The sequence below is a fragment of the Leucoraja erinacea genome, chromosome 17 (assembly GCF_028641065.1).
Source record: "Leucoraja erinacea ecotype New England chromosome 17, Leri_hhj_1, whole genome shotgun sequence".
Classification (NCBI taxonomy): Eukaryota; Metazoa; Chordata; class Chondrichthyes; order Rajiformes; family Rajidae; genus Leucoraja; species Leucoraja erinaceus.
In genome coordinates this window covers 8181691-8194109 of record NC_073393.1, presented here as the reverse complement: position 1 = coordinate 8194109, position 12419 = coordinate 8181691, and positions in this window count along the sequence as shown.

The window sequence follows — 12419 nt, the reverse complement described above, 5'->3', positions numbered from 1 at the left end:
TCTTAGTATCCCAAGAATCTCTCAGTGAGATTAATAGCCAGCAGCCTTCCACATAATGAAGTAGTTTGCTTTGGCAATGTCCTCATGAATTTATTATGGTGTCCACTAGTGTGCTATATGGCTCAGACATCTTTATAAATCCTGGATTTAGAGCCATAGCGATGAGCCATTTCAGTCCTAATGGGAAGGTTGATTTATCACCCTGCTCCCCCGCCCTCCCCCCACCCCCACCCTCCTCTGTTCGGCCCCCTCCCAGACAGTTATAAAAGGAAAATTCAGGTCATATTGATGGAGATGAAATGTGACGGTAATTAGATAATGCAAAGTGGAAATTGGAAAGGAGCATTTTTGAAATTTTAAATATTTGGTTATTTTTCTTTTGAGCAATTATACCGAACTGATTTACTTCTACAGTTTATAATCACTTAACAACCTCTGGCTGAACTTTAACTGCGACCAGAGCTGATGTCTTTCACTTGGGAACTCTAGACCCGTCCCGATTATTTTTAGTTGTAAAAATAATTTATTTACGGAGATAGCCACTTGCAATTTATATAGTGAAGCTTGCAGATATATATATTTTTTAAATGCAGGTTTTCACTCATAGGTTCTACGTTAAAATTCCACCGGTTGATCAAGTACAGATTTTGGAAGCATAAACAAAAATAATTCAATTTCGAGGGTCATGAGTCAAGTCAAGAGTGTTTTATTGTCATGTCCCGAAAAGGACCAAGGAAACTCTTACATGCAGTAGCACAAATGATGTGTAAAGCTGGTACTCTGTAAAACTCATAACAAACAACCAAGAAAACGTGAAATATATATATTGAAACATAGAAAAATAAAAAAATAGGTGCAGGAATAGGCCATTCGGCCCTTCGAGCCAGCACCGCCATTCAACATGATCATGGCTGATCATCCTAAATCAGTATATATATATATATTTATATATATACATCCCTATATATATATATATATATATATATATATAGATAGATATAGATATATATATAGATATATATATATATATATATATATATATATATATATTATATATATATATATATATATATATATATATATATATATATATATAGATAGATAGATATATATATATATATATATATATCTATCTATCTCTCTCTCTCTCTCTCTCTATATATATATATATATATATATATACTCACACACACACACATAAATGCATGTGTGCAGCAAGGAACTGCAGATGCTGGTTTAAACTGAAGATAGACACAAAATTCTGGAGTAACCCAGCGGGACAGGCAGCATCTCTCTGGAGAGAAGGAATGGGTGACGTTTTGGGTCGAGACCCTTCTTCCGACTGAGAGTCAGGGGAGGAGGAGATACAGAGATGAAGTGTAAGGTGTGAGAACAAGACATCGGAGGGGGTGTAGATCAAGGAAGATGTAGAATAGATCATTGTTAGGAGAAGGTGACAACAAAGCAAACAGAGATAAAATGTCAGAATGGTCGGAGAACTGGGGAGGGGGCCGGATTGCGAGAGGAAAAGCAATGGGTTACATGAAGTTAGAGAAGTCAATAGAGAAGTCAGTATATATATATATATATATATGTGTGTGTGTGTGTGTCTGTGTGTATGTATATATAAAACAAATGTACAAAAAAGAATAGCACAAAGTCAAAAATAATGCCCCCCATGTCTTTATAGTTTGGAGCCTATTTGGAGGTTGTAGTGTTTAATAGCCTGATGGTTGTTGGGAAGAAGCTGCCCCAGAACCATTTTAAGGCTGATATACATTCTTCCTGATGGCAGGGGTGAAATGAGAGTGTGGCCAGGCTGGTGTGGGTCTCTAACCATGCTGGCTGGCTGCCGTCTTGAGGCAGCGTTTCCCGTAGATCCCTTCGATAGTGGGGGGGTCAGTACCTGTGATGGACTGGACAGCGTTCCCCACTTTTTGCAATATTCTTCGTTCCTGGGTGTTCGAATAGCCGAACCAGGTCGTGCTGCAACTGGTCAATATGTCCCCTAATGAAACATAGAAACATAGAAATTAGGTGCAGGAGTAGGCCATTCAGCCCTTCGAGCCTGCACCGCCATTCAATATGATCATGGCTGATCATCCAACTCAGTATCCCGTACCTGCCTTCTCTCCATACCCTCTGATCCCCTTAGCCACAAGGGCCACATCTAACTCCCTCTTAAATATAGTCAATGAATTGGCCTTAACTACCCTCTGTGGCAGTGAGTTCCAGAGATTCACCACTCTCTGTGTGAAATAAGTTCTCCTCATCTCGGTTTTAAAGGATTTCCCCCTTATCCTTAAGCTGTGACCCCTTGTCCTGGACTTCCCCAACATCGGGAATAATCTTCCTGCATCTAGCCTGTCCAACCCCTTAAGAATTTTGTAAGTTTCTATAAGATCCCCTCTCAATCTCCTAAATTCTAGAGAGTATAAACCAAGTCTATCCAGTCTTTCTTCATAAGACAGTCCTGACATCCCAGGAATCAGTCTGGTGAACCTTCTCTGCACTCCCTCTATGGCAATAATGTCCTTCCTCAGATTTGGAGACCAAAACTGCACGCAATACTCCAGGTGTGGTCTCACCAAGACCCTGTACAACTGCAGTAGAACCTCCCTGCTCCTATACTCAAATCCTTTTGCTATGAAAGCCAACATACCATTCGCTTTCTTTACTGCCTGCTGCACCTGCATGCCTACCTTCAATGACTGATGTACCATGACACCCAGGTCTCGCTGCATCTCCCCCTTTCCCATGAACCCCCTTGCCCATGAACGCCTGTAGAAGTTCAAGAAAGAATTCCTTGACATCCCAAATCGGCTCAGTGAAACAGGATTTTACAAAAAATAATTCAAAGGTTAAGATGATGCAGGATTTTGGATTGGGTGCTTTTCAAAAGGCTGACTATTCACCTGGACCTAAGTTTCAGTTGGATTTGTGTTCTGCACCACAGGGTTTAGGAATTAATAAAACCTGGTCAAGATAGTGACTTGAGATTATCCTCAGACTTTATGGTGTTCAAACAGGATTTATGTAGTGACAGCACTTACACCGAACCTTCCAGTCAGCTGATGAATGAACGTGAATGTTTTTCACAAATAGAAACCATTATAAATGCAGATTAAAATGGATAAAAGTGGGAGAGGTTTTAAAGTTCAGATCGCAGGATTTAAGAGCAAAATTGGCTGGAATTGGGGTGTATGTACTGTACCAAGTAGAACCAAGGAACTGCAGATGCTGGTGTACCAAGAAAAGACAAAACTTTGCATGTACATATTTGTGCTCAGCTTGTATGATTAAGGAATCATGGTATTCTCATTTAATAAGTTCATAAATTCATCAGTGATAGGAGCAGAATTGGGCCATTCAGCCCATCAAGTAGACATAGAAACATAGAAACATAGAAATTAGGTGCAGGAGTAGGCCATTCGGCCCTTCGAGCCTGCACCGCCATTCAATATGATCATGGCTGATTATCCAACTCAGTATCCTGTACCTGCCTTCTCTCCATACCCCCTGATCCCTTTAGCCACGAGGGCCACATCTAACTCCCTCTTCAATATCGCCAATGAACTGGCCTCAACTACCTTCTGTGGCAGAGAATTCCAGAGATTCACCACTCTCTGTGTGAAAAATCTTTTTCTCATCTCGGTCCTAAGAGATTTCCCCCTTATCCTTAAACTGTGACCTCTCCCTCCAAACCCCATTCTCTTGCCTTCTCCCCATAACCCCTGACTGCTGTTTTGGGTTAAGACCCTTCTTTAGACTGTGGTCTACCATCAATGGCGGTGCTGGCTCGAAGAGCCAAATGGCCTACTCCTACACCTATTGTCTATTGTTATTGTCTACACTCTTATACTTAGTATAATAGTGCCTAGTGTATAGTAGGATTGTCACTGAACTGTATGCAAGACACAATCGCTGTACTTAGGTGCACGTGACAATAACCATATAACAATTACAGCACGGAAACAGGCCATCTCAACCCTTCTAGTCCGTGCCGAACACATAATCTCCCCTATTCCCATATACCTGCGCTCAGACCATAACCCTCCATTCCCTTCCCATCCATATAACTATCCAATTTATTTTTAAATGATAAAAATGAACCTGCCTCCACCACCTTCACTGGAAGCTCATTCCACACAGCTACCACTCTCTGAGTAAAGAAGTTCCCCCTCATGTTACCCCTAAACTTCAGTCCCTTAATTCTTCAAATGTCCCCTTGTTTGAATCTTCCCTACTCTCAGTGGGAAAAGCTTTTCCACGTCAACTTTGTCTATCCCTCTCATCATTTTAAAAACCTCTATCAAGTCCCCCCTTAACCTTCTGCGCTCCAAAGAATAAAGCCCTAACTTGTTCAACCTTTCTCTGTAACTTAGTTGCTGAAACCCAGGCAACATTCTAGTAAATCTCCTCTGTACTCTCTCTATTTTGTTGACATCCTTCCTATAATTAGGCGATCAAAATTGTACACCATACTCCAGAATTGGCCTCACCAATGCCTTGTACAATTTTAACATTACATCCCAACTTCTATACAATGAAGTACCATTGAAGTTGAGAGAAATAAGGAAAACTCTACAAGGGAAAGTGATTCATGCTCAATAGCTTATTATGGTCAAAGTTGATTCCTGTAAATTTGAGGTTGGCTTATGTGACCCTGGAAAGGATAGGCCTGTAAGTTTCACTTCAGTAGTCGGGAAGCAGTTGGAAAGTATTAAAGGGGATGTGATAAGTGACCACTGGGACTCCTTGACAGTTATGAGGGATACCCAGCATGGGTTTAGGAAACATGAACCCTGCCTCATTAACGTGACTGCCAGCTTGTGGAAAGTGACTGGAATGGTTTCGGTTTAACACCCTAAAAGGCCTGATAATGTGCCGTGTTTATGATCATTGGCAAAGGATTAAACGAGTCTCGCTGGTTTATAAAACAGAAAGGTAGCAGGTTAAGAATCACTTTAATGATTCTGGACTTGATTGGAGCAGTGGATGAAATGGAGTAATAATAATAATAATAATAACTTTATTTATAAAGCGCTTTTAGACAACATCAGTTACCACAAAGTGCTGTACATGGGAAGTCAACAAAAAGTTATTACAAACTATTAAAACCATTAAGACGACAGGACTATAAAAACAGTAAAAATTAAAAGACATTAAAAGCACTAAAAACAGGAACAATGTCTCAGCCAGTGTCGAAAGCCAGTGAATGAAAGTGAGTTTTTAGGGAGGATTTAAAGATGGACAGTGATTGTGGTTTTAAAATGATAAAGGAAAAATACACAATCGAGATGAAAGGACTGGTTGAAATATATAGGAATGACAACGGATGATCCCTATAAAATTTGTGAAGCCTGAGTTGGATTAAATGGCAGGAAGTGTTGTTTTTACAGAATGATTTTCCACTGGTTTATGTCAATGAGATACAGTGCCCTCCAGAATGTTTGGGTCAAAGACCCATCATTTATTTACCTCTGTACTCCACAATTTGAGATTAGTAATAGAAAAAAAAATCACATGATTAAAGTGCACATTGTCAGATTTTAATAAAGACCATTTTCATACATTTTGGTTTCACCATGTAGAGATTACAGCAGTGTTTATACATAGTCCACCTATTTCAGGGCATCATAATGTTTGGGACACAGTAATGTCATGTAAATGAAAGTGGCCACGTGTTAGCATTTTGTTGCATATCCTTTGCATGCAATGGCTGCTTGAAGTTTGCGATTCATGGACATCACCAGATGCTGGGTGTCTTCTCTGGTGATGCTCTGCCAGGCCTGTATTGCAGCCATATTTAGCTTATGCTTGTTTTGGGGGCTGGTACCCTTCAGTTTTCTCTTCAGCATATAAAAGGCATGCTCAATTGGGTTCAGATCGGGTGATTGACTTGGCCACTCAAGAATTGACCATTTTTTAGCTTTGAAAAACTTCTTTGTTGCTCTAGCAGTATGTTTGGGATCATTGTCTTGCTGTAGAATGAACCGCAGGCCAATGCGTTTTGAAGCATTTGTTTGAACTTCAGCAGATAGGATGTGTCTATACACTTCAAAACTCATTATGCTACTACCATCGGCAGTTGTATCATCAATGAAGTTAAGTGAGCCAGTACCTTCAGCAGCCATACATACCCAGGCCATAACACCCCCACCACCGTGTTTCACAGGTGAGGTGGTATGCTTTGGATCTTGGGCAGTTCTTTCTCTCCTCCATTCTTTGCTCTTGCCATCACTCTGATACAAGTTAATCTTCATCTCATCCTTCCACAAGACCTTTTTCCAGAACTGTGGTTGCTATTTTAAGTACTTCTTTGCAAACCGCAATCCATCCATCCTATTTTTGCGGCTAACCAGTGGTTTGCATCTTGCAGTGTAGTTTCTGTATTTCTGTTCATGAAGTCTTGTGCGGACAGTGGTCATTGACAAATCCACACCTGACTCCTGAAGAGTGTTTCTGATCTGTCGGACAGATGTTTGGGGTTTTCTCTTCATATAAAAAAAGAGAATTCTTCAGTCATCAGCTGTGGAGGTCTTCCTTGACCTGCCAGTCCCTTTGCGATTAGTAAGCTCACCAGTGCTCTCGTTCTTCTTAATGATGTTCCAAACAGTTGATTTTGGAAAGCCTAAGATTTGGCTGATGTCGCTAACAGTTTTATTCTTGTTTCCCAGTCTCATAATGGCTTATTTGACTTTCATTGGCACAACTTTGGTCCTCATGTTGATAGACAGCGATAAAAGTTTCCAAAGGTGATGGAAAGACTGGAGGAAAGACTAGGTGCTGAGAGCTATCTTATACCTGCAATTACAAATGCCTGTGAAGCCATGTGTCCCAAACATTATAATGCCCTGAAGTGTGGGGACTATGTCTAAACACTGCTGTAATTTCTACATGATGAAACCGAAATGTATAAAAATGGCCTTTATTAAAATCTGACAATGTACACTTTAGCCACATGTGATTTTTCCTATTACAAATCTCAAATTGTGGAGTACAGAGGCAAATAAATAAATTATGGGTTCTTGTCCCAAACATTATGGAGGGCACTGTAAGTTCATACATTCATATGATATAGGAGCAGAATCAGGCCATTCGGCCCATCAGGTCTACTCTGCCATTCGATCATGGCTGATCTATCTTTCCCTCTCAACCCCATTCTCCTGCCTTCTCCCTATAACCATTAATCAAAAACCTGCTCATCTCTGCCTTAAAAATATCCAATGACTTGGCCTTCACCGCCATCTGTGGCAATGAATTTCACAGATTCACCACCCTCTGAATAAATTCCTCTGTGTCTCCTTTCTAAAGGCATGTCCTTTTATTCTGTGGCTATGGCCTCTGGTCATAGACTCCCCCCCACTCGTGGAAACATCCTCTCCGCATCCACTCTATCCAGGCCTTTCACTGCTCGGTAAGTTTCTATGAGGTGTCCCCTTCATCCTTCGAAACTCCAGCAAGTACAGGCTCTGTGCCATTAATCACTCATCATATGTTAACCCAATCTTCCCTGGGATCATTCTCGTAAACCTCCTCTGGACCCTCTCCAATGGAGATAGGGGTGATGAGTTAGCGCTGTCCTTTGTAAGACAACTTGACAACTAGCAGTTCACTGTAGAAGGGTCTCGACCCGAGATGTTGCCTGACCGAAGAATTACTCCAGCTTTTTGTGTCTATGGTTACAATTTTCCTATCGATTAAGAGAAGATGAGGTATAATATGCATTGGAGCCCTTGTGATTTTCAATCATATTTGGCAGAATATAGCAGAACCTCTGGAGAAAAGATACAATGGCCACAGAGATTTTGTGTGAATGTTATCAGAAGTAGAGTCTGGATGGAAAAAGTTAGTCATAGAATGATACAGGATGGAAACAGGCCCTTTGGCCCAACTTGCCCACACCAGCTAACATGTCCTATCTACAATAGTTCCACCTGCCTGCCTTTTGCCAAAATCATTCTAAACCCTTCCTATCTATGTATCTGTGTGAATGTTTCTCTAATGTTACAATAGTATCAGGTTCCTATTCAATGGTTGATGTGACCTCATGATTTATAACCTGAAAAGTCACCTATTCCTTTTCTCCGGAGATGCTGCCTGCCCTGCTGAGTTACTCAGCTTTTTGTGCCTATCTTCGGTTTAAACCAGCATCTGCAGTTCCTTCTAAAATGAGGTTCCCCCACACTCGGAAGGAAGGCAGTCTCATATCAACCAAGCAAAATGAGCAATGCATTTTAATGAATGCATCGCCCTAGCTTTTCCCATCAAACACTGACGTCTGAAAGTAGTTATAATTCACTTCGTTCAGGAGATGCAATCTTCCTTCTGTGTTAAGATAAATAAAATGTATTTAATTGAACTGTGAAGACTTGTAGTTATCATTCTAATCCTCCCAACCTTAATATATATTTTTTTCTCTTTTCATAGAATAAAACATATTTGCAGATTAAAAAAACAAAAACCGTGAACATCCATGTTCATCCATTAAATTCCAACCCTCAGAAGCAATTGCCAGAAAGCAATTTAGTATCCCCTCAGATTTGATTAAGTAACTCAATTTGCATGATTTGCAAAGACTAATAATAAATACTGTGTGTGTTAGGTAAATGTAAAAATGAGATCTAACCCCTTGTGTTTTCAAAACATAATTTAATTTACTTTGTGGCTGGGGCTGATTTATATTCTATCCTATCAGTCAGTCGTACCGGGCCATGATGTTGGACTTTATTGGCTAAAATGATGTGTGATGATAATTAATGAGCACAATAACAAGCCATCTTTAAATAAACTCCACATTAAAGGAGCAATTTGTTTTATCTCCCGTAATTAGATTATTACACATCGAAGAGTGTTGGGATTATCTCGCCAATTGCTAATTGTAAAGTGAGATGCTCCTTCATATTTTACACCCGGATTTTAAATGTTAGCGTCTCGGCTCTAACCTGCCGCTGTTTTCTGAACTGCGCCGGCTGTGATTAGGCATTAAGCCTGACCCCTTGCATTCCTTGCGCTGGGTCCGAGTGTGGTTTCCGCCTGTTTTGCAGGTTCGTCCGCTTGTTATTTTCACGTTTCATGACGAGGCTTTCAAGCCGAGGGTATTTTGGATGGGTTTTATGTAAATGTAAATTGGAAATCTCCTGGTGTACAGAAGGGCCCCCCCCCCCATTTCAGGTTATGTATACAGCAGATGGATTGCCAATCCTCTTATTGTACAGATATTGATCCCCCCTCCCCCCCCCTTTTCATAATGAACTGTTACAACAACTCTATTACTGCTCGCCTGATGATTGGTGCAGCATAATACGAAATTAGCTGGCGTGTATCAGGCCTGTCAGTATTGATTTCACTGCTGAGATTACTTGTTACAAAAGAATAGAGCTGTCTGCGCTGTAATTGAACAAGTTAACTCCTTGTCTCGTGAAATGTAAGCCCGTATTGATTGTTTACCGTTATTATGCAGAAGTAAAGAAAGTTGTAACAATGTTTTAATCACCCTGCTTGCAGCGAGACCTTTCGCACCGAGGCCTGTTTTGACAGCTGCAGCGTGATTGTGGCAGACTGAAAGAGCCAACATTATCTCTCTGCCCTAAACATATGAGTACTTATTCCACTCAGTTAAACCTCTTAATTACAATACCGGGGTTTTTTTTTCTTTCCCCCCCCACCTCCTCCCCTATAAACATGGATGGTTTATTTATATACTTTTACCAAAGTAATTCATCAGGGGTTAAATAAGATCAAATCCCTTCTGCCACAATGTAATAAATTGTTTCATCTGTGAGTTTAGCTGTTCTCCCTAATGCAAACATGGATGTTACAGCAGTCTCCCTCGATAGGGTTACAGGTTAATGAAATGCTTTTCCTGTTGCTTATTTTTTTCTCTCCTGTGCTGTGTGATAAGTAGCTAACCAACGAAGCTTGTAATTACAATCTTACAGAAACCAGACCGATCTGTATATAAATCTCACCATCCAATTACAGGATGTAATAATTTTGCACTCAAGCTGGTAATGAGGTCTAATACTTGTGCATGTGATAATCCCCTCTGGATGCCGACTTGATCAGATGTTCGCTTTATAATTAGACTGGCAGAAAATCATTATTTCATGTTCAGGAAAAAATTAGGTTGGTGGGAAGTTAATTTTCTCTATGCTCTGCGAAGCGTAGACAAGAATTTAATGATTTAATCATGATTGTTAGCTCTTTTGCAATCAATTTGTAATGATTGCGTAGCCAGTCTTCAAGGAAAATCTGTGACAGAGAAATGTGTGTGTATGAACAGTGGTCTAACCGAGTGGGTATATACAGTAGGTGCGTCTTGGAGCGAGGGCTTTGATGATTGTAGCCTCTCATTGTGTAGCTGCAGTTTGTATGCGGCTCAGCCGGGTCAGGTCTATGAGTCCCATAATCACACAGCTCAGTGCAGTCCTCTCACCACAAAAGCCTTTTTTCATGCCTATTTAATGCATCAGAAGTGCTTTCAAGTGCTCTTTGATAAATCATAGAAGGCGCTATTCCAGCCACTCAATAACTGTACCTGGTAGTCTCTTTTTTCCCCCCACACAGATCCCAAGGCAGCTGTTCCCTCTTGTACCTTGGCCACTGATGGTAATTCATTCCTCTCCAGCTTTTACTGGCTCATTCCGCATTTATTTGCACATCACGAGCAAAGTCATTTTACTTACCCTGAAGACAGTAAACGGTTTGAAAAAAAAAATTGTAAGTATCACAAATACTATGGGAGAGAGAGAGAGAGAGAGAAACCCCCCCCACACACATACACACACACACACACACACTGCTGGACCTTTATATCGTAGCCAAAATAACAATGTTATGAATAAATCATGCCACTGAATTATCTCAGTCATTTCTTGGCTGTTGGGGAAATCAAAGACCCTGCATAAACTCGCTCTAACTCCTTTGGGGATAAATTTCCTACACTCACCCAGAAGCTAAGTTTGCTTTTGCCATGCAAAGTTAAATAAAATATTACTGTAAGGTCATGAAAATAATTAGTTGTGTCTCATCTCCTCTCTCCCTGGAAATCAAATTTGACCCTTATGGTTTATTTATGCCTTTGCACCAGAAACCCTGACTAGCCAATGGCTGGAACTGCATAATACTATGCACCTTGTGTTCGCTGGTGACTTTTTCATGGGTTTATGTGACTAACTTTTAAAAAAGAAGTGGAAAATCTTTTAAATGATACATTTTGAGAGCAAGAATTTGTTTCCAGAAAGTGATTGCTATTTCACTTAAGAATAAACAATATTTTCCAATGGACATAAGGGTGATGTAATGGTATGTTCAATGAATCCTGGAGTCTTATTCTTAAGTGAAATAGCAAGCTCTTTAAGAATAAACTAAATAATAACCTTCATTAGTCTGTAACTCTGAAAAATAAACTTAAGAATAAGCGATACTTTGCAATGGACTGAAGTGCGATTTAATGAGTCCAGGAATCTTATTCTTAAGTGAAATTGCAATCTCCTTCTGGAAACATGTCCTTGCTCTCAGGAAGCTTCACAAGTGTTTGAAATTGCAATTAAACCAAACTATGTAGTCGTGACCCAGACGTAGGAGCGCTTAATGAAATGAGTTTCCACCTCCAAGTTGGGCTAAACTTCATCAGAATTCCATTTTGCTGCTCCTGAATTATGAATGAAAATATACTGTTCTGAATATCCACTTCGTTCGTCTGAATTAAGCTGAAACCTCTTCACGTCGACAGAAAACGATGGTCGGCGTGGGTAAGTACCTTCACTCCCCTGCCCTGTGCATGTTTGCTTTCAGAGGTGATTAGTTAGCATGGTGGAAGTGATGGCCACAGTGGTGCAGCGGTAGAGTTGCTGCCTTTCAACGCTAGAGACCCGGATTCTATCCTGACCATGGGCTTAGTTTATTGTCACGTGACATTCTTGCCATAGAGGGAGTACAGAGAAGGTTCACCAGACCGATTCCTGTGATGCCAGGACTTTCATATGAAGAAAGACTGGATAGACTCGGCTTGTACTCGCTAGAATTTAGAAGATTGAGGGGGGATCTTATAGGAACTTACAAAATTCTTAAGGGGTTGGACAGGCTAGGTGCAGGAAGATTGTTCCCGATGTTGGGGAAGTCCAGAACAAGGGGTCACAGTTTAAGGATAAGGGGGAAATCTTTAAGGACCGAGATGAGGAAAACATTTTTCACACAGACAGTGGTGAATCTCTGGAATTCTCTGCCACAGAAGGTAGTTGAGGCCAGTTCATTGGCTATATTTAAGAGGGAGTTAGATGTGGCCCTTGTGGCTAAAGGGATCAGGAGGTATGGAGAGAAGGCAGGTATGGGATACTGAGTTGGATGATCAGCCATGATCATATTGAATGGCAGTGCAGGCTCGAAGGGCCGAATGGCCTACTCCTGCACCT